Genomic DNA, 23839 nt, shown 5'->3' on the forward strand with positions numbered 1-23839 from the left:
CTGGGGATGTGGAGGGAGGCAGGGAGAGCACCCAGGGAGACAGAGGAGAGATTTCCATCTCAGAGCTATTTTAGACTCCGTTGTTTTCCGTGGGGAATTCCCATTCAGCAAAGAACGGTGCTATTCTGGTGGAGTAATTCAGCGAATCTTTGTGATAGAATCTTATATTAGAGGCTTGTTAAACTGTAGAAAATACTCCAGAAATTATCCATCTCATCAAAGCTTCTAAAAACAAATGAGTGTTGCGAAAAGGGGAATTGTTCAGGTAGCACAAAGTTAATCCAGGAAGCAGCTTTACCTTCTAACCACATTAAACCCAAAGATTATGATGATTAAATTATAGTATTGTTTATCCAAAGCGATAGAATTCCTAAGAAATCCATGGAATCTGTGCCTTGTCCTAGCAGAAAGCAGTGACTCAACAACAGACACTATGACCTCAGCTGCCTAAAGGGACCCAAGTTGCTTTGAAAAGTATTTCCTTATGTTTCAAAGGAAAGAAGGAAAATCTTGCTGAGGTATGAAGATTTGTTGGCAGTATCTCTTGCTCCTACAGTAGGCAGAATTCAGAATATCTCAGGCCTTGACAACCAAGAAATGAAAAGTTATGGGACAAGAAAATCCGGATTTAAATCTTCCCCTGCTGAGCTGGCAGTTTGACTGAAAATTGTTTGCATGCTAAGGTGGAGCTGTGTGAGCAGTGGTAGGAGCAGGTGAGATGTCTAAAAGGAGCTGTTGATTGGATTGAAGGAGATTTCTAGAACTTTCCCTGTGTTCACCTCATGGACAGCCTTTCTGCATGTTTATGTTTCATTTCCATGGGAAATGGGCCCCGTTTTCTGTCAGAAAGATGAATGTGAAATAGAGATGTGGGTTTAGTGATACCCAGAGCTGCTTGTTATCCACAAAGGGGAGTCACAAAAGTCCATTTCTTCCATTTCTTCCTGCTGGGTGTGGATGAGGCAGAGAAAGACACGTCCTGGAGGTGCACAGGGAGAGGTGTGGGACACAGCTTGGGAAAAAGGAGATTCCAGTTTTCCTGGAGAAGATGTAAAAGCTGTGTCTTGGTGTGAATGGGAGAATTGAGAATGGCCTGAACATCCTGATCCAGCTGGACCTGCCTGGAGCAGGAGGTTGGGTTGGAGGCCCCAGAGCTCCTTGCAGCTGCTGCATTCTGTGATGCAGCCCAAGGAAATGTGGATTTGCTGTGGATAAAGGATCATGAGGCTGCAGGGCAGGAGGCCTGGCCGGGGTCAGCACACGCTGGCCTGGGAGCGCTCCAGGATTTCCAGGGCCCCACCTCTGCCCTGCCTTTTGGCCTTGGTGTATTAGCAAAAATCAATTCAGATTATAATTAATACAGCAAGAAACCAGTGTAAGGCTGAGCTCCTGGTCGTGTGAGTGCTGGGGAGGGGCGAGGTGCAGGGCAGGAACAGGAGTGAATGTGGAAATGCAGAAATCTGGAGCAGTTTCTGATCCATCATAAAGTTACATTTACTCTGTGCTGATTATTTTTTTTCTTCATCTAACCATTGGATTTCTTGCCATCACGCTGGTTTGAAATGGCAGGATTATCTGCAAACACATAAACATTTATCTAGGTTGATTTCCTATAAAACCGTATCATTCTATATTAACTTTACACAGCAAAAAACATTTTAGATTTTCTGTGAAGAGAATTTTGGTATGAGATTTTTGTCCTGCTGCTATTCAGTGTATATTTTCATACTGGATTATTTAGTGTGTATCCCTGCTTGCATTATTTGCTGTACACAGATTACCAAAATCAGAGACTTGAGGAAATACCTGAGGTTTTTTTTACAGTTTCAGTACCAAAGGCTCATAGATCACAGAGTGAGTGCTGGACACAAATATCCCATTTTAGGAGCTCGGTGCAGGGCACTGGAAGGGATGGAACTGGTTTATGAGTTATGGCCACGTCTGCATGGACACAAACTGCGAGGGATTCCAGCCACATGATTTAGGATTCCTACTTCAGGGCTAAAATGCTGCTTTGCCTTATTTATCAAAGGCACCTGAATGTGCCTTTGTCTGGGCTCTTGAGGAATAATGGCATGGAAAGAGGAGCAGAGGGGAACTGCAGGACAAGGGTCTGAAATTGTGAACAAGGGAAGATAACAGGGAAATGCTCAGGCTGGAGTGGGGAATTCGAGCTGGAAATAAAGAGTGAAATGGAGAAAGAGAAGATTGAGACTAAATGTCATGGAAGAGCATTCAGCAGCACTCGACTTTTTTAGGTGATTCTTCCAAAGAAAACAAGGGAAAAACAGTTTCAGGACAAAGGCCCTTCTTTTTTTTTGTTTGTTTGTTTGCTTGCTTTTTCATTTTTTCCTGTTTCTTTCCTTTGGCTTAACCACTCCATGTAAAAGAATCTCATCTGGGTATACAAAAGAATGCAGTAAGTGCATTTTTGAGGCATGGCTGTGGATCTCAGCATCCCTGGGGTTGCTCTGGTGGCTCTGCCGTGGGGAGCTGGGAGTGCAGTCCTCATGTTGGACATGTGGAGCAGCTCCATGCCCAGGGTGTGTTCCACAGGTCCTGGAAGGGATCTCAAAGCCCATCGTGTTCCACCCCATTCCAGGGACACCTCCCGCTGTCCCAGGCTGCTCCAACCCTGTCCAGCCTGGCCTGGGACACTCCCAGGGGTGAGCAGCCCCAGCTTCTCTGGGCACCCTGTGCCAGGACCTGCCCACCCTCCCAGGGAAGGATTTATATTCAATAATAAAGAATTCTACCATTTAATTCTCCGTGGTAAAGAATTCTGTTTATAGTGAAGAATTCTTTCTTGTAATAAAGAATTTCCTTCACCGATTTCAGTAGGACTTTGTAGGAACTGAGAGATTGGGGTAGTTCAGGATTTAGTTTTAGATAAACTGAAAAACATAAGAGTAGAAACTGGGCTGAAGTGGTTTGAGATGCAGACAGGAAGATGGGAAGAAATTACGCTTTTATATGATTTGTTTTGCTTTTTTGGTTTGTTTTTAATGCCTGTAAATGCCATTGATTTATCATGAGAAGGACCTGGATGACAATTCCAGCAGTGGTGTGGACTATTTAATTTGAGATTAGAATCATTCTGTGGGAGCAAGAAGAGGGTGTATATTTATGGGAGAACACCCAAATTTAAACTTTTAAATGGGTCAAATACATGCCAGTTTTTAACCATATCATTATTTTGGCATGGAAACTCCTTAACTAAGCTTTTAAAAGCTTTTGATGTCTTTTCTTGAAAAGTTTTAGTATTATCTCCAGTGGCATAAAATTCTTGCAGATCACAATCGCTTTGGTGGTTTAAACTGATGAGTTAAACTGGCAACACCTCCCTGAACAGGATAATTTGACTTTTTCTCCAGCAGCCACTGTTGGACAGAGTTCTGCCCACTTCCTCCTGCCCATTCATTCCCTCTCCACGTGAAGGTTTCCTCCTCTCTTTGTGGTGGTGTCTCTGGGCTAAAGAAACGGAGCAGATAAAGCAGATTTTGGTGTGTTTTTATTGGGAAGGATGATTTAGGTGGGTTCCTCCTCCAGTATGTTCAGTTTTTTGGGGGAGTTGTTTCTTTTGCTTGGACCTCTGCATTTTTCTTTTTCCCACACTTATATTTCCAGTCTTCTACCTATCCCAAATAACCACTAGAAACTAAAGGAGCTTTTAAAACATGAAAAACTTTGAAAAAGCTTTTAAATTTAAACCACAATTTCACCTTTGGTCTCCAGCTCCTCCTTGCTGTCCCGAGAGGTTTTATGGTGATGCAGACACCCCAGATTCCCTTTTCTGGGAGAGCAGCCTGTCTTATCCAGAATTCCATAACCCAGCCCTTACCCAAGCAGCTTTTCCAGAGTTAAACTGGGAAGAGGCAAACTGCACCCCTGATCCACAGCCCTGCTGCTTCCTCCTGGTGACACAAATGGGGATGTGCCAATTGTGGCTGGAAAAATTACCAAGGTCGTTTTCTCCCCCAAAAATATTCCAAAGCTCATTTCAGCCAGGCAGGAAGGGAATTCTGCTGTTATCTCTGCTGTTATCTCTCCATGTGGCTGTTGTGGAGATGTCTGGGGTGATAGTGGTGCCTCTCCCAGGCATTTTTCCTGGAAGGGTTTTCTTGTTAGTAAAGATAAGATAGAAAGAGTAATGATGGAGACAAAAGTGATAAGGGCAGGAATATCAGAAGGAATGGCAGAGTGAAGGCAGAGCTTTGACTGGATGTGCCTTCAACGGGGATTTGTGCCAGTGGGAATCCTTGTGGCTTCCTGAGCTTTGGAAAACACAGGTTGCTGAGAAAAAAAAATTATGAAGTCCACCCATAATCATGTTTTTCCTTATTTTAATAAAAAATAAAGAGGGGCAAAAACCTATTAAGACTTTTTCTTTAATGTGCCTAAACCCTCTGCTTTTCCAGCAGGCAGCACAGTGAGCCGTGGGGAAATAGGATTTTATCTTCTATTTCACAGGGAAGGAATACGGGCACGGCTTCAAATAAATTTGCTATTAAGAAAAAGTCCATTATTACATTTAAGGAGTGTTCTGAAGTTTCCAGGAGTGATTTGCAGGGGCTGATCTGTATGAGCTGCACACGCAGCTGAAAAGGGAGATAAATTCCTTTCTGTTAGTAACACAATCATCTCTCAAGGTATTTTTTATGAAATTAGGTTGGCGTAACTAAAGTGCTCCTGATGTCATTTGTGGATGCTCCTAAATCATCAGCTAAAGAGCAGCTGGGCTAAGTTTGGCCAAAGGAAGGAATGAAGTTTTGGAAGATTATATTCCTTGTTCCTGATTCCAATCAATCAGAATTGGATATTTGTGCACGGGCTTGTTTTAAAAGCATTGTAATTATGGCAGTGCTATAAATCTTATGTTAATGGAGAAGGAACAAAATATTAAATGTGACCCATACTTTAAACCTGAATATTCAGGGGATGCTCCTTATGGAATGAGGATGAAGGGAAAGCAGGTGGAGTAAAAGGTCTGTGTGAATGTAGGCCTGGAAAAGTGGGATACACGGATTAAAAACATTTTAATTTTACATCAAGTCTTTTCCTAGATTTCAGTTTGATGCTGAACATGCCCTGCTATATAAAGAAATATTCCTCTGTTAAATCTTGGGGGATTTGGAGGCACTTATGAATTAATTTGTTTCCAGGAGTTCCATCAAAAGAGAAATCCTTGTAAAACTGCAGGTGTTAAAATACAGACCAAAAAACATTTCTTGGTCTGGGAAATTAGACACAGTTCTTAGTTGAATATTGAAATTAAAATGCAGAAAAGACCCCTGAAACCTGTTAATTATTACTCTCATATTTCAGAGAAATACTTTTCCAGACTTACTTTCAGGTTTCTTTCCTTAAAAATAAGCAAGGTATTTGTGATTTAATGGAAATCCTTCCAATGACACCACGATTTATTGTTTGAACATTGATAGCAGTTAAATAAATTAAAATATCCAGGAGAGGAGGGAGCAGTGCAGACCCAGGGCAGCCCCAAAACCAGGCAAAAACTGCTTGAAACATTTTATAAAACTGTGCATTTTGTGCTGGATAATTATAATTCAGTGACAAGAACAGGAAAATACTGTTGGATGGAAATTGTCATAAAATCAGCCAATTAATACAATTTTTCTGTTGCGTTTGATTGCCTTTTCTGTCCTTGGAAGAAGCCAGAAAATAAACCAAGAGATGTATCTGAAGAGATGCATTTTTTTTTTCCTTTTGGCTGCGTAACCACAGATTGATACATTCATAAATTTCCAACGTTTTGGGCTTCTGAATGTTTCTAATTTCATTTTGGAGGAGAAGAATATTTCTTCAAACAACTGAGGCTCAACACTGTGCCATTTTTTTTCCTGTTTAAAAGGAAGTCTCTGAAGAGATGTCAGTGTTTTATCTGCAGTGAAGTGTCCTCTTTTCAGGTTTTGATTCCATGTCATCATTCCTGATACCCAGTGTTTGAAAGCACAGGAGCATTAATTATTTTATAATAGTAAATGTCAGTGTGCAGTTGTCTCAAAACCCACCAAAAATAGAACTTTTAGCCCAACTTGCACCATCTTTGCAGGTTTTAAACTTCTGGGGAATAACCACCCAGAAATTAAAGCTTTGTATCTAATTCAGCCCCATCAGTTTTTAGCTCTAAGTTTAGAAAAATGAGAGTGTGGCATCAGTTGCAGATTTGTTACAGACACAGCCTGCCCTGGAGGCAGCAAACGCTGTCAGGGTGACAGCCACTGCCACAAACCAGAGGGGAATATTTTTGGAACCATCCAAACAGCAGAGGAAGAACATCCTGTTATAAACACACTGATACTTGCATGGCTGCAAAAATATTATTCTCTTTTCTTCCTCAAACACACAGAAAAATAAACAACAGGGAGCGTTCTCAGCCTTCCATTCGTTTGTTCCGGCTTTGACATTTTTGGGAGAGCCCCGGCTTTTCACGGGGTTGGAAGATGTCAGGAATTTTGTGTTTCCCTTCCAAGTGTGTCACCAGCAGGGCAGGGCTTTGAGGAGGTCACTAAAACTCCTCACAAAAATCACTTTTTTTTTTTTTTGTGGGGGTAGAGTAAGGCTCTGTCACCTCCCCGTGACTTGGGGAGAGAATTACGCTTGGGGTATTTTTGGATGCAGGAGATGTTTGGGTGAATGGCAGTGGAGATGCAAAGGGTTTTCTTTTATACCTAGAAATTATAAAAGGTCAAAATCCTTTTTTATTTGTTTGTTTTTAAGGTTGTTAAATTTGCTGCTGCGTCACCTGAGAGGTGAGGGACGTGTGAGTGGTCACTTGGTTATTTTAATGAGTCTGAGCGCAGAGAGCTCTTGGGTGAAATATGAGTAAATCTCATTACTCTGACAGTGGCTGCCTGACTACAAAGAAAGTTTATATTTAGTAAACTACTCACTCCTGTGACCCAGTTTGCTGGGGATGATAATTTCCTCAGCGTGGCACTGAGCTTGCTTTTCCCTGTTCAAATTCCATGAATGAGGGACTCTTCCCATCTCTGAATTTCTGGGCTGCTCAGAGCAAGGAGAACTCTTGGAGGTTAATTCAGTGCAGGAATTCCCAGTTTCCCACCCAGCCCTGCCCTCTGGAGCCATTCCCTGTGTCCTGTCCCTCTGTCCCTTGTCCCCAGTCCCTCTGCAGCTCTCCTGGAGCCCCTTCAGGCCCTGCCAGGGGCTCTGAGCTCTCCCTGGATCTTTCCCTTCTCCAGGGGAACATTCCCAGCTCTCCCAGCCCGTGGCCTCTTCCGTGCTCCCTTACTCTGTTCAGCTTTAAAGAGAGATTAGCTGCTAAAAAAGTATTTAGAAGTAATCCAGAAGGGAAGAAAATGGAGATATTCGTGTTTGGAAGATAAATGGGATTTTTTTTTCTAATGGAGTTTGTGTCTTGTTGAGGGCTGGGGGATTTATTTCTTCCAGAAATGTTTTGGCTCTCAGAAATTTTGATAGCGCTGGGATTTTGCCTGTAGTAAAAAACAAACTATCTGTTATCTATATACATAGAGAAAACACTTTTTTTTATTCTATATACTTATGTACATACAATACTTATGTTTAATATGTGTGCTAGACTTAAATATGAATATATAGATACAAATATCTGGTGCAGAATACAGCACAGCATCCCCAAAACTGCCCTTCCCCACAATACCATTAAGTTTGTAAAATTACTGAGGCTCTCCTACTTTTAGTTAAAACATCTTCTTGTTTTCTAGTGGTAGTTAGAAAATTCTCTTCTATTGGTGTCCATAAAAAGGTAAATAACAGTTAAAGAGGGCTGGAATTCTTCCTTAGGACAATGTGGGAGCAGACTCATCTGTCGTGTGATCTCATTAGTCCTTGCTCGCTCATCTCTCACAAAGAGAATCTGACCTGCTTTATTTATTTCTCACTTCAAACTACTCATTTAAAGAAAGATTGAGGCAGCCTTTTCAGCATTCTTGTGGAATAAAGAAAGGAAAACCCTCGTGTTTTCCTCCTCGTTCTTCTCCAGAGTGTTTGGATCGTGCTCGGAGGAGAATCCAGCCCTGCTCATCCCTGGGCCTGTCCTGCTCCTGCCTGCACCCCTCAGGTGTGAAAACACAAAAATCCCTTCAGCGTTTTTCCAACTTTCTGCTCCTTTACATTTACCACTAAAAGAAAAAAAATATTGGGAAATATTTTCCTGACTCTGTGTGCAGATATTGTGTCACGCATCGAACATTTCTGCTGTTTCCTGCGTGCATTTATCTTGCTGTGGAATAATTTTCATGTGACTGGAAGGATTTTTTTCTCACAAACAAGAAAAACACCTCCCAGAGGCAACAACTGATGGAAATTGCAGAGGCTTGGGAGTGTTTGTGTGGTGGTGCATCCCAAATTCTCCCTTATCTAACAGAAAATGATGCGAGATTTTGCACCTGTCTGAGCTGAGGGGTTTCTTTTCATTCCTGTACATCTCTAGGAAGCTCAGGCATGTTTGTCACCCATGAGATTGAAGAATTATCATGGAATCCTGGAATGGGTTGGGTTGGAAAGGAATTTAGAGCCCATCCAGTGCCATTGCAGGGACACCTCCCACGGTCCCAGGCTGCTCCAAGCCCTGTCCAGCCTGGCCTGGGACACTCCCAGGGATCCAGGGGCAGCCACAGCTCCTCTGGGAATTCCATTCCAGCTCCTCCTCACCCTCCCAACCAGGAACTTCTAAATAAATTTTGGTTTAGTAATGAATTTTTGAACATTTAACAATTTTTCTCATGTAGTCAAACGGTTCAGCTTCTTCAAAGTTGTTGCATGGGAATAAATTAAGAAAAATCTATAGGAAATTTCACATCTCAAAAGCTACTAAATGTTGAGTTGTATCTAAAGAAATGTTTTGTCCCCAGTCCAGGAAGAAATCTCAAAAATACAAAAAAAGAAGAGAAATCAAAACAGATTCTTCCATTTGAGCAGAGACATATGTTTGGTGGGTTGGCACCAGACAAGGATGCAGAATCCTGTAGAACCAACTCTTCATACTCTGGGATATTTAGAGGAACAACATTCAAAATAAGGTGCTGGAGAATATAAGAAAAAGAGAAAAAATTTAAAAAGAAGAACGGGGAGCACCTGAGGAGCAGCACAAAGGAATTCCAGGCACTCCTGGGCTGTGGTGACCAGGAAAGGGTGTCCAGGATCCATAGGGATCCATAGGGATCCATAGGGATCCATAGGGATCTGCTGGATGGGGCTTGCAGCACCCTGGGGTGGTGGAAGGTGCCCCTGCCCATGGCAGGGTGGGACTGGATGGGCTTTAAGTCCCTTCCAACCCAAACCAGTCTGGGATTCTGTGCAACTCTGTCTTTATTTTTGTATCAAATGTCTTGGAGGAACTGACACCGTAAATAACATCATTTGTTCTTAAACAAAAAGCATTTAATTTCATCAATAAATTCCCATTAATTGGAGGTGAGGTCATGGGGCCTCCTCCTGGTCTTAGGGTGAGGATGATAAAATCGTGTGAAGTAAAAATAAAACATTCAGATGCCATTCAGCAAAACTAACAGGTCCCAAGAAATTCAGCAGATTCCCTTGAAAGATGTGGTTAAACACAGAAGAAAATTCTTCCCGGTGCTGTGATGCTCCAAGCCCTTGGAGAAGGCTTAGAGGTTTTGAGAACAAAATTAATGATACCCTTACAATTATTGCAGTTGTTCTGTTTGAGAGTGATGATTAAATCTGATCAGAAATAACATCTGCAGTGGGAGCAGAGTTTAAATATCTGGATTGTGGCTGTGCAGTTCACAAAGAAAACAGAAAATATCATCTATTAACACAAAAGGCGACGTGAGAATGATTTACTTGTCAGGCAAAAAAATAAAATACAGATCTTTTCATGGCACTGAAAAAAATCTGGGGAGATTAAGAACTGAATGGGAAGTTTGAAGCAGGGTTGATAGAAAACCTCAACACCAAATTATGTGAACAAAGTCACTTGAAGGGAAGACTCAAAACTGCTTTGGAGACTCCAAACAAGATCTGCTTAAAGTGAAATATTGTCATCCCAGAGCTGCTCCATATTCTGTGCTCTCCCTTTAAAATGCCATTTTTCACTCCAATTCTCAACCCATTTCCCAGTTTTCACCAGGTGAGCTTTGCTCTCTGGAGCCACTGCTCCAACTTTCTGTGCTGATCTCTTTAAAGAAATCAGTTTTTGCCGTGGCTTCTGTACCGCTGCATTTCTTGGACTTTATTGGGTTAGGCTTAGGGTTAGAGACCAAATGAAGGACACCAAAGCCACCAGAGCTGTCCTAAAGTGGTGCTGGTTGAACTTGGTGACCTCAAAGGCTTTTCCCACCTTTAACTACTCCTGATTCCAAGGGGTTTGTAGGTGGATTTAAAGGTGATTGGTTTGGCTTTAGTGGTTTTGGGGTTGGAAAAGCCCTCCAAGATCGTGGAGTCCAGGCTGTGACCATCCCCACCTTGTCACCAGAGCCCCGAGTGCCACCTCAGGCGTTCCTTGCACCTCAGGGCACCAACACTGGGGGTCTTGCATTGGGTGTTCAGTGATGCTGAGCTCATCTCCAGATCTTTTCCACCTCTTGTTTCACAGAAACTTCTGTGACTTCCTTGAGCCTTCAATGGTGAAAAAACCCTTTTTTTTCCATTCCTGTCCTGCCCCTCAGCCCATCTGGAAATTCCCCCCCAGTGTGCCAGGGCAGCATCCCTGCAGTGCCTTGGAGCCCTTCCCTGGCTCATTTGTGCCTGGAATGTTCTCCCCACGCTGATCCATCCACTCTCAGCCGGGCAGGCCTGCAGGTTTCAGGTTTGCAGCAGAAAAAGAGAGAGAACACAATCATGGGCAGGTTTATTTGAGGCTGATGGGAGTTATTTCCTCTACAAGGATTTTACATTTTTGGAAAGAGCAGGGTATCCATGCAGGTATTCCAGAACCTGCTGGATTGTGGCAGAAGTTGGTTTGAAAGGTGATTTTTTCTCAGGTGATGGAAGTCAGGGGGGTTTTCCTTTGCTTTGACTTTGATTCCTCCACGGTCTCAGAAAATGTAAACCGAGTGGAATTGAGTGATTAAAATAGAAAAATTGTTTATGAGACAAAAACTTTTGGGCCTGATGAGTTTTCTGATGATTTAATTTTTTATATTTATCTTTCCATAGCTACAGTGCTGAGATATGAAAGCAGCACTAACAAATTACACTCTGGGGTTATATTGTGGAATAATTTTATTTTTTAAAAGCATAACTGGCATTTTATAGTGACCTTGTCTTAAATTTACTTTTAATTTCAGTCTAGGGAGGTGGTTTAACTTTTCATAATCTGGTAGTGCTTACAATATGTCACATTCCAATACTGATTTGTAATTTTATTTAATTGAAATTTTAACTCACGGGATCCTTGCTGTTGTTATTTTGGTATAACAGTGAATTCCCCAAGTCAGGTGTATTTTTAAATATACCAACGCAGACTAATTATCACATCCCTCAAGCAGATCAATCCCTTCCCATGCAGCAACTTTTATTTTTAAAAATAAAAATAAAAGCAGCTCCTAAATTCATGTATTGCATGAAACTGTGCCTGTTTAATAAATAAACCAGTCAGTTCTGGGCTCTCCTGGCTGATTCTGTGCTCTGGTGTTGTTGTGCAGATCCTTGCTGACGATGGTGGTCGCTGGAGGCAGCACTGTTGAAGATTATCTCATTTACAGACAAGATCTCTGAAATCTGTTCCCTTCAGGCAGCAAAGGTAACTCAGAACCCACATTATGCATTTTGAAGGAATAAGCTCATTTTTGACCTCCAAAATTGAGCAGCAGCTGAAGTTTGGGAGTCTGACCGCTCTGCCAACTTTTAACCTCTTTTTTAATGTTTATTTATTCTGAAGTGAAAAATTATATCCATGGAAAGAGCTCAATTTCTTCTCCTCCCTTTAGTTACAGGAATATCCATCCTTCCTTAGCTTCTCTTTTTTTCCTGCACCTAATGTTTTTCTTTATTCCTCTTCTCTCATGAGTGTTTTGACCTGCAGATCTGTTACAATTTCTTGTGGTACTGATGAGAACCAGCACCACCTTAAAATCTAAAGAGTGATTCAGGATGGGGCTTCTGCTCAAAAAGACAAAAATCAGGTGAAAAAGGGTAAAATTGTGGTAAATCTCTTGAAAATTCCTGCAGAATTTTAGAAGTATGACTTCTCTTAAATTAAATATTGAAAGCACAAATCTGACGTGTCCTGTGCTGTTTATTTCCTCTGCTTGTATTATTTATTATCAATAAATGATCCAAATAAATGGGAGGATATTCAGGAGAATTTTGTTTATGGATCATTTTTTCCTATTTTGAAACTAACTCTGTGGAACACCATAGGTAATATGGGACCTTTTTTTTTTCTATTATGGAAATAGAGCTAATTTTCCCACTCATTATCTGCTGTTAATTTAATGTGTGGCAATATCTGAAATTTAGTGCTGATTATGGCAGTAGATTTTTGGTTTAGCAGTACAGCTCATCTATGAGCAAACCAATTAAGACATCATTTCAGAATATAATTGAGCTCCTAATGGGGCACTTGAATTCACTGGGAATTTACATATTTGCTTTTCTTTGCCTTAGCAGAGAGGTCCAAAATGAGGCTACAGCTTCAGTTTTGAACTTCTGGAGGCACCAACTCGAGCTGAGGCTTTTCAAAGTGAAGCCTGTGAAATGCTCTTGAGTCAGGGCATGGATAAATTCATGGATAAGCTCCTTAATTCTCAAATCTGAACTTTGGGTGGCTCCTGGGAGGTGGGAATTTGAGGAACACAACCTCCACTGTTCTTTGCATGCTGAGGCCCAGGTGATGCTCTGAGGCAGCACAGTTAAAACTGGTTTAAATACAAAGTTTGTTCAGGGTTTGTAATTAATTTTCTTCTTTTAGTCAAATCAGGATCTGCTGGGCAAGGGTTCATTCTGCAAAGCTTTCTAATCCATATCTTTCTAATACATATATAATATATACATACATTTTCCAGCAGTATCAAGAGAGAATTCTTGGAAGTGCTTTGTTAGCCCACACAAATTATGTGTCTCATTTATGGAGTCTTTTCAAATGAAGGGAAAAAATGAAGGCAGTTCTCATTTTCCCTTAGTTTGGGGATTTTTTTGACCCCCAGAAGGAAGAGTTTTCCATTTAAAAGACCAACAGAGCTGAGGGAGGTTATTTATACCTCGGCCTTATTGAGGGGTTGGGTTTGTTTTGTTGTCACTCTTCCCTTCCAGGACAGACCTTTGCATATGTTTTCATTTGTTCTAAAATAGGAATCTCCACCATTTGGAAAACCAAATGTTTTGGGGGAATAATTATCAAAGTCTGTGTTTGGGTGCTGAAAAAACCCTTTTTTTTTCTATGTGAAAAACTAGGGCAGGGAAAGTCGTTTTCTCTGGAAGGTTCATGTTGTACTGGTTATTTCCTGAAAGTTTTAATATGTACATGTGGATAAACCTCAGGATGCTCCAGTGAAATCCAAGAAAACATTTAGTTCTCATTCTCAGCATCTTAACTTGTATTTTGTACTCTTTTTTTTTTTCCCACTGAAGTGCTCACAGCTGTGCAGGTGTTGCAGCCACTGCTGCTGTAACATTTGATCTATTTTTAAAAGCAGGAGCTCTCTGGATGGAATCCACATTCCTGGGTAGTCCAGTGCTCCCAAACCTTCCTGACCTGCCTCACCCACTCAGACCTCGTGCATTATCTTTAATTATATGATAACGTTGCAATTTTCCTCCATAGGAAACCCTTCCATTAAACAGATGGAATTTAACCAGCAATCCGCTGCCTTTAATTGTTCAGTTCTTCCTCCCTCAGTGATCTCCAGGCCTTTCCCTGCAGATGGGATCCACAATTTGCTTTTGTGCTTTCTTGCACCTTTTAGCAGCAGCTTTTGGAGAACCCCACTCTGGTTTGGGTTGGAAGGGACTTAAAATTCATCTGGTTCTGTGGGAGTCCCACTGCCCCAGGCTGCTCCAGCCTGGCCTGGGCACTGCCAGGGCTCCAGGGGCAGCCACAGCTGCTCTGGGAATTCCAGCCCAGCCAGGAATCCCTTCCCAATCTCCCACCCAGCCCTGCCCTCTGGCACTGGGAGCCATTCCCTGTGTCCTGTCCCTCTGTCCCTTGTCCCCAGTCCCTCTGCAGCTCTCCTGGAGCCCCTCCAGGCCCTGCCAGGGGCTCTGAGCTCTCCCTGGAGCCTTCCCTTCTCCAGGGGAACATTCCCAGCTCTCCCAGCCCAGCTCCAGAGGGGCTCCAGCCCTGGGGCAGCTCCGTGGCTCCTCTGGGCTCTGCAGCAGCTCCAGGTCCCTCCCTGTGCTGGGAAATGCAGCATTAATGACACAAACGTGGATCTGCAGCCCAGGGGGATGAGAGGGGTTTGTATCCATTCATCTTTTTGCACATGGACAATCCCAGCGTGGACTGGAGGGAATTTGGTGCTGGCAGCCACCTGCAGTGCCCTGCAGTGCCCTGTGCCACCCCAGCCCCAGCCTGGCTGTCTCTGCCCATTCCTGAGCACACTCCAGACTCCAGAACCTGGAGCTGCTGAATTCCAGTGGCTCACAGAGCCCGGGCCGTGCTCCCACTGCAGGAGCTGGGATAGGGAAGGGCTCTGGGCTGACTCTGCAGTCCCTAAATGGGCTCCAGGAGAGCTGCAGAGGGACTGGGGACAAGGGACAGAGGGACAGGACACAGGGAATGGCTCCCAGTGCCACAGGGCAGGGCTGGGTGGGAGATGGGGCAGATTCCCAAGGTCTGCCTGGGGTTATCCCGAGGCGGGCTGGGCTTCCAGCAGCTTTCCCTCAGCCTGTTTTTCCTGAATTGTCATTAAAAGCAAGGAGCTGCGCTGCCTTTGCTGAAGCCCTGATGTTTTTCTGAGAACAATCAATTTTCTGTCTCGCTCTGTCTTCTTTCCATATGAAAGGCTTGGAGTTTTGTGAAATCCCAAGGTACTGTCTCTAAAGCGAGGTATAAACGAATTCCACCTTCTTAAATTTAATAAAAGGAGACCTACTTCATTTGAATTTTTTTCCTACAGAAATTATTTAAAGGGTTTGGGGAAAAAAAAAGACATTTTCCTAATGTTGCTCGTAATTATTACAACTTGTAGGAGCATTTTAAAGCCAAATTTTCAAAGTAATAGATTTGATAAGTTGTACTCTGCCTGAGCAGAAATTTTTGTACCACTTCTGCCAAGTTTTTGCACAGAGCAAGAAGTTTGTTTTCCATGATCCCCTTTTCTCTTCCAGCTGCTCCTTCTGAAACTGAATTATGAGCTGGCGTTGTGAATTTTTCCCTAACACAGATATTGTAAATAAAACCAACTACAAAGGCTTTTCATTTTGAAAAATTGGAGCAGCAGGCGCCCTGAACAAAAGGAAATGTTCCCAACAATTCTTTTATTGTAACCAAATTAATCAAGCTCAGGGATTTAGTTGTAATTTCAAAGTTAAATGTTTAAGTAATGCAAAACTTTCTGGTCCTGCAGTGCCTCTCTCTTTAAAATTCGAATTAAAATAGGAAAGTTGTTACAGATAATTTTTTTAATAGTTAGTTTTTCTTAGCTAAGCCAAAGACTGGCTTCCTACAACCCCAGGAACCTGGAGACCTCCAGAAAGTTTTGAGGTTCTTGGGATATCTCCAGAAAATGTTGAGGGTTGGATTATTTCAGTCTGTGGTATTAGAAAATGTTACATATCCCCATCCTCAGGTTTTCCTGAAATATCACGAGAAATTTCTGTGAAGTAAAAGCCACATCTTTTTGCTGAAAGGGCTGCTGGTTTAAAATAACAGATAAGAGCTCATGTCATAATTTATTAATTATAAATAATACTTAAAAGAAGAATGTATAGTGTAGTATTTAAGATAAACCAAATCATTCTTTTCTGTTGGAACACCAAACCAAACTCAGATCACTGATTTTTGTTTTAATAATTCCTTCTGAAAAAAAAAAGAAAAGGAAGCTCAAGGGCAGCAAATTTAAAATGTAATTGTTAATGAAAACCTAAAAAAGTTGAGTTTTTTTACATGAAGGTGGCCTGAAAGGTTGTGAAAGGATTCTTTTTTTCATTTTGTGCTTCAGTTTTGTTTTCTTTTCCCTTCCTGTCAATTCACATCCTTGGAGGAACCCTATCATGGTGAAAATTGTATTGAAATGCTTGAGGAAAGCATTCTCATTTCTGAGATTCTCCACTGGCCTTTTCCTAGAAGGATCCCAGTCCAGGGAAACGCTTGCAAATTCAAACCAGGGATGCTTTTAAAATCAAACACACCAGGTTTGTGAAGAAAAGAGCCTCTCTTCCTCTCCAAACCTGTGGTGGTGCTCCACAACTGAACACAAAAAGGTTCTTTTTATTATATTTTTATTTCTTACCACATTCCTGGGAGGTGAAGTTGTCACCAAGGTGGGTCAGTCATGGCCACAGTTCCCTTTGGCTCAGGCTCCCAAACTAAGTTTGGATCACTTCAAAGGATTCATCAAAGAAATGTGAGGAATTTTTTCACATTTCTTTGAGGTTTCATCACAGAATCAAGGAATCATTTGGGTTGGAAAAGACCTTTAAGGTCACAGAGTCCAACCATGAACCTGACCCAAACCCACCCCCAGTTTATTGGGGCCATTCTGAGAGTTTAGGAAAGGGGAAGATGAACTAAAATTTCTATTTAAAAACTCACCAAAAGGTAAAATAGCTCCTCTTTTTTGATCAGTCTTTAATCCAGGAACTCAAACTCCTTAGGACACAGATCCCAGTGAATTTTCCATGGGAGCAGGGATCTATTTGAGGTGCTGCTTGTTCAGATGTTAGAAAATAAAATAATCTTGTTTCCATACCACGTAAATGGGAGTGTTCACTGGTGAATCTTTGTGTCATTTGATAATAAATAGTTCATCAGGAAATAGATCCAGGAGTGAATTCTTGTTTAATTCATGTCCCAACAAGGGAGCAGCAAAACCTGGCCACAGGTTCCTCTTCAATAAAAGGCAACAGAGGAAAATCATAGATATTACAGGTATTATAATGTGTATTTACCCTCCCTTAGTAATTCTAACACTGTTTTTTATGCTGCTAATTTTTATTTGGAAGTTTTATCCCTTTGCCAATGCAGACATTTATGTTGGTTCAGGACTGTATATTTTTATTTTTACATTATTTCCTTAATTTTCTTTCTGTTAGCAGCACAGTTTCAGCATTTGAGTGGCAGCGAGTGACATTTGCAGAGGACAGATCCTGCAGGCAGATGAGCAGGTGACAGGAGGCACAATGGCACTCGGGGACAGTCTGACACGTGGCTGTTGTGACTGGAGGATCCTCTTTGTGCTCAGTGCAGTTCTCAGGGAGCAGCTTGAGCTGATATTGTGTTCTCAGAGTACAAAATTCAATATATCCCACACACACAGCCTCAGCTGGGGCTCCTCACGCCCTTCCTGCCATCACTCCAACTTCTAATGGCACTTAAAGTGCACAATAAACTGCTCTGGGTGTTGTATCAAATTGAAATGCACGTGTCTTGATGGGGTTAATATTTATTTATTCAGCTGATTTGATCCTTGGAGCAGCTCTTGGGAACTGGTGATGGGGGAGAAAGAGCTTTGCTCCTGTAAAGGGCACTTCAGAACTCACTGCAAACTCCAAAACTTTTATCTTCCAGCGAAGCAAGTTAGCAAATCCTGATTTGGATGATTGTTTAAAAACAATAAAGTCACATTATCAATATTGGGCTGATTTTTCCATCTGTCAGGAGCATTATTAAGGCTGTTCTGCAGCCCTGCAATCCTGTAAAATCCAGCTCTTCTACAGTCTCTGCTCTTGGAAAGGATTGTGAGGGTTTAAAGGTGAGCCAGGCACCTTCTTGAGCATGAGGGCATAAAATCTGGAGGCTCCTACCAAATGTTTTTCCGTAATTCACTTGGCTTTTCTCTTTCTTAGGACGTTAAAGGCTTTTTTCTAATGCCTTTTCAGTGGAAATTATGATTATGAACTAATCCATGCATAAAACTGATTTTTCTGATTTGCCTTAAATTGCATTTCCTTGATGATCTAAAATCTAAAATACATTTCAAGCTTTTAAAAATAGAGCCACAGAAAGGGACAAGTCCCTGCTTTGACACAGATGTTTCTGCAGGAGGGCCAGTGCCCTCAGATTATCATGATGGTCCCATCTAAACAGATTGAAAATACAAAATCACACATTCTCCGTGAACGGTTTTGATTAGGGCTGCAGGAATGTGGAGCTAAATTCCATTTAAAGTTGGTTTATAATTATGAGGGAGCAGCCTGGCTGCAGCTGCAGGGACAGGGATGAGCACAGGCTGATGGGGAGGTGGGAATCACACACCTCTTCCCTGGAAACACACTCTGAGAGCCCATGGATAATGCCCAAAGTTACACTTGAGTAGTTTTGTCAGGAGGGGAGTGTGGCTGATCCACGAGAAAATGCTTTCAGAGCAGGAATATTCCTTGGGAAACCCATCCTGGAGAGAGGATGGGAGCGGGGCCCTCGCTGGGCAGGGGTTCTGTGGTTGTGTCTGACATCTCTGATCTGCTCCCTACAGATCCAGACACGTCCTTTGCTTTTTTAAACATCCAAGGGAGAGCAGGGAAGGGCTCTGGGGTGACTTTGCAGTTCCTAAAAAGGCTCCAGGAGAGCTGCAGAGGGACTGGGGACAAGGGCTGGAGGGACAGGACACAGGGAATGGCTCCCACTGCCAGAGGGCAGGGCTGGGTGGGAGACTGGGAAGGGATTCCTGGCTGGGCTGGAATTCCCAGAGAATTCCTGCCCCTGGATCCCTGGCAGTGCCCAGGGCCAGACTGCAGCAGCCTGGGATGGTGGAAGGTGTCCCTGCCATGGCAGGGGTGGGAATGGATGAGCTTCCAAGCCCATCCCATCTGGGATTGTGTGAATTTAAGGAGCTCAGGGAGTGTTCCAGGCTTGCTGCAGCTCCCAGGCTATCACCTTGCACAGACCCTGCTCGTGTTTCAGAGCCTGGGCTGGCAGGGAGCTCACCACAGCACCCAGAAAACTCTGTCCATGTTCATCACCCTGATAGTAACTGCATTTTATAGGAAATTACTCCTACCTCTCATCTAGGTGATCTTAGAAATCTTTTCCAACTTTACCCATTCTGTGATCTGGACTGAGATATTTTCTGTGTTTTATACATATTAAATCCTCCCCCACTGTATTTTTGCTTGTTTTTGCAGTCCATCATTCCCTGTGCACCTCCCTCGTGCTTCAGCCTTTTCTTGCACTTCCCACAAAAAGGAAAAACGATGCCAGTTGGGAAAAGTCTGTGCAAGGCATTTGTGTGGAAATGATTTCCCAGCCAGGAGATCAACCCTGAGGAGCCCAGCCCAGTGTCCTGCTCTGGCTGGGACATAAATCTGATCTATAAAGTGCTGTATAGACTCCTCATGTGCCTCAGGTTTTATCCCCTCAGTTACTGATGGACACAATGTGGTAGATTTTAAACAGAGATTTTTTCAGAGGCTGAAACATTTTGTGAAAGCAAGGCTTGTGCTGTCCCAAATAAATGGTTAAACACCAAATTCTGGGGGCCATCAAATGGCATTGCTGTGTATTCAGAGCTGCACTGACAGAATTCCAGCATGGTCCTCCCTTGAGGAGAAATTCCCGAGGAAGAGCTGAAGCCAAAAGTGATTTTGGGGTTCGGGTCAGGGGATTACATTTCTGGCTGGAAGGAAAGAAGGGTCTGCCTTCCTCCCCTGTGATCAATCCCTAAATCCAGAGGGATGTGAGAAGCTGAAAGCAGTTCAGCCCCTCGGCCTGGGAAGTGAACCTGAAAATTGGGATGAAGGGAAGGGGGCAAGGAGAGGCTGCAAGGATTAGACACCCTTCCTTCCTTGTGGGAACAGCAGGGCTGTGCTCCTGAGAGTACATTTTAGATTCAAATTCATGGAATATTTACAATAATGGGAAATATTCACTGAAAAGGGAGGGAAAAACCCCCAAACCACAACATACAAAAGATCTGCTGGACTGACACAAGGGTAAATGATTTGTTTAGGTGGAAATAGAAATCTATAAAAATATGAATCTAGGATTGAACTGTGTGTTCTAGCAGTGAACTGAATGGGATTTAGTGATGATAAAAAGGTGATTTTACAGCAGACAGATTGAGGATTGTCCAGCTCGAATTGCAGAAACCTGGAGTCCTGACTCTTGATGGCAGAGCTGAAAAAGCATTTCAGTGACATGCCCAAATCACAGAATCACAAACACAGCTCTGAAATGACTGAATTTCATTGTTCCATTCCTGAATTTCAGTGTTCCATTCCTGAATTGTATTGTTCTATTCCTGAATTTCATTGTTCCATTCCTGAATTTCATTGTTCTATTCCTGAATTTCAGTGTTCCATTCCTGAATTTCAGTGTTCCATTCCTGAATTGTATTGTTCTATTCCTGAATTTCAGTGTTCCATTCCTGAATTTCAGTGTTCCATTCCTGAATTTCATTGTTCCATTCCTGAATTTCAGTGTGAATTTCGTTTTTCTATTCCTGAATTTCATTGTTCCATTCCTGCATTCTAGAAAGGTCTCTCATTCCAAGTACCTGACCCTTCTGCCTTTCAAACATTTGGGTAACTCTGCATCAGGTTTTGCAAGATGAGCTCTAGGACAGGGATTCCAAACCATTAAATTTCTTCTTACCTGTCCTTGAACTCATCTAGAAACACTGCCAGTGCTGAAGGCATCCCTGTTGTTCATTTCCATGGTTCTATAGCCCCAATAAAAGATAAAAAATAAAGATTTTGGGGGAGCATTGAAGATGATTCTGATCAGGTTTTCTTGTGAAGGTCTGGCGAAAATACATTAATTCTTCAGTCAGTAGATCTTGCTGTAACATGTGCAACTTGATGATTTAAGTTCAATAAATTCCTGAATTGAGGCTTTGGCCAACAAAAGTGAGTGGTGGGACAACCTGTGGCACATCTGGATTTGTCCAAATGGATCTTGAGTTTGTCCTTGTCCACAGCAGCTCAAGGCCTGACAGTGAAAGAAAACAAAATATTTCTGAAAGCTCAGAGCACTGAGTTGATGCTTTCAAGACTAGAAAGCAAAATAGTCCAATAAAGCAAAAATCTGATCTGTGCTTCTAAAGAAAATGCACTAAAACAGCTGAAAACCTGCGACACCTTCAAGGCACCCTTTGAACATTAGCAAAAGTTGCATTTTATCTCCTTTTCACTCCAAGGCTTGGTGTGGTTTCAAATGCAGAGATTGGTGATCTGCAGGGCCCGGATGCTTTTTCCTTTTGACATTTCCTAAGCACCGAATAAAGAGTGGGAAAGGCTCTGCCTGCCTAATTAGGGTGATTTAATTTTGTAACAGCTTCCAGCAGGTGCCACATATGGTACCTCTGGATGGATTCTGACCAGAGCAGAGAGGGCTCCTAAGAGGAGTTTATCCAGGAGGAGCATCCCTGAGGGAATCAATCTGGAAAAGTTGTGCTCATCAGGTGGCTAAAACCACCAGGATTTGCAATATTCCAGAGAACACTCCCAGAAAGGAGTTTAGTAGCTGATTAACACAATCACAATTAACATTCCAGAAAGCCCTCTGGCATCTCTTGGAATGCACCTGAGCAGCAATATCATTTTTTGCCTAAAAAATAGAAGAATAATGTTAAATTGTATTGGTGTGACACCAAAAGTTACCAAAAATAAATGGGAAGCCTGTTCCTTTTTGTCCCTTCCAAAGAAAAAAAACTAAGCCTAAAGTTCTATCCCTGACACTTTATTAAATGTACAGAGAGGAAAGAAGGCACATTGGCCCTGTTAGACTTTTCAATGGTTTGAGAAAGAAAAAGTCACTTTTTAATGGAAAGGGAAAATAAGCCTTGCTTTGAGCGCTGGAAGGCCAACAGTTAAAAATACGAGAAATCTTGTACTATTGCAAATCCTGCTCAGTTAAAGGGAACATGGCAATTCTAAATCATCTGTCCCAGGAAATCAACACTGGTTTGAAATGTGTACAAACTGAAAACAGTCTATGCCAGAACTCCTTGTGCTAGTGCCAGCTAAAAGCAAGAAAGAAAGGGGGAAAAAAATCAAATTGATGGGTTTCAAAGCTGATAATTGTGCTTGAGTGACTGGCTGTAAATCACTGGGTGGCTTTTCCTTGGATACAACAGTCAGTGCATGTAAATGTACACACGGTGCCTTTGCAATAGTAAAAACCACCTGAAATCCTCAATTCAGTCACTAAAATACAACCTGATACAACATTTCACCATTTGCCTTAACCTGAGATGATTCCATGAATGTCGAACCCCATAATGCTGAGGGAAATCAAAATTCATGCACAACATGATGGCAGAATGTGTGACCTTGCCTTCAGCGTAGCACAACGTGTTAAATTATCTTGCTGTAGTTCCAAAAAGCTTCGTGGGTTACGTTTTTTCAGAGCGTTACTCTTGAAGAGTGGGAAATTTTAAAAACCATTTTCAATTCCGTGTGAAGAGACGTTTCAGTTTGGCTCAGCTTCTCCAAAATCATCTCTTGAGTCCCTGCCTGTGTCTGCAATCCTTTTGGGCAGGGAAAATCCTGACTCTGAAGGTGTGGTGGATGTGTTCCTCAGGATGACTCCACTGCTTACATCCATGGTTTTCCCAAATCATCTCCTGATCCCACAAAAATTTGTTGCTGATCCCACAAAAATTTGAAAGTAAATGTTAACACAAGCTTCTGTTCCTCTGTATTGGTTTTGTGTCTTCTGTATTCAGAAGGAGCAGCTGGAAAATGTGTTACAAAAATGGATTTCTATCAAACTTACTGGCAGAGTTCATCCAGAGGTACAGAAATTGGGCAGAATTGTGCAGAAATTCATGGAATCACTGGATGGGTTGGGTTTGGAGGACCTTAAAGCTCATCCCAATCCATCCCTGCCATGGCAGGGACATTTCCACTGTCCCAGGCTGCTCCCAGCCCTGTCCAGCCCAGCCTTGGGCACTGCCAGGGATCCAGGGACAGCCACAGCTTCCCTGGGCACCTGTGCCAGGGCCTGCCCACCCTCCCAGCCAGGAATTCCTTCCTAAATTTTATTATTTGCAGCTTTGAGATTTCTTTTGCAAATCCCAGGCTGCCATTCAGGGTGTGGTTACAACGAATTCAGAGCTTCTTGTGGCTTTGGGGTTTGGACCAAGACAATTAATTCAATTAATAAAGCAGAGGGGATGTTTGTGCTGTCACATTAATTCTGCCACAAAATGACGTGGGGAGGAACACTGCTATAAAATATTTTGGTAAATAGCTACAATAATAGCCCTTGATGATAATTTGAAGAACATGAGAGTACAGTGTTATTGCAGGTGAATTAATATTTTCTGTATTTAATGGGTTTTTTGGACAAATAAACCAAAGTCTGTCAGGGAAAAACTTTGGTTTAAGCTGCTCATTTTTATCTGCTGCCTAAAGTACGTGGGGGTGCTGGGGAACAAACTTTCTTTACCCTCCTGTGTTCACCATCATGTGCTCAGTTGGGCTGACCTGCAGCACTAAAAGCCAAATTTCTTGGTGTGTCCATTTAATACATTTTCAGGTGTGTTTTAGGATAAATTCTTACCCTGAGTAAATTTACACCTCTTTGTAGTGAAGCCCTGGTATGCAAAATGAGGATCTGCCTGCATGAGTAGATTCTTAATTCTGGTGGTTTAGCAGAGGACGTGTTTATAGTTCAGAAAATAAGTAATTCAGGAGCCTGTATCTGCCTTGTGTGGACTCGTTGTAACCTTACTTGAGATTTACTAATTCAGTCCTTCCACTTAGTACCAGTTAACTGTTACCTGCAAGGACCTGAGTTGAGGAAAGA

At 42.3% G+C, this 23839-nt stretch overlaps 1 protein-coding gene across 3 annotated transcripts in view; it reads left to right on the plus strand.

Moving 5' to 3' along the window:
- The window catches only part of MBD5 (methyl-CpG binding domain protein 5), a 112782-nt gene that overhangs the window by 29895 nt on the left and 59048 nt on the right, over positions 1-23839 (plus strand). For all 3 annotated transcript variants that reach the window (XM_063401024.1, XM_063401025.1, XM_063401026.1), the window contains exon 2: positions 11634-11731. The gene's annotated coding sequence lies outside the window, so the exon portion shown is untranslated. The remainder of the gene's footprint in view (positions 1-11633; positions 11732-23839) is intronic.

This window comes from Prinia subflava, chromosome 6 (assembly GCF_021018805.1).
Source record: "Prinia subflava isolate CZ2003 ecotype Zambia chromosome 6, Cam_Psub_1.2, whole genome shotgun sequence".
In the NCBI taxonomy this organism is placed as follows: Eukaryota; Metazoa; Chordata; class Aves; order Passeriformes; family Cisticolidae; genus Prinia; species Prinia subflava.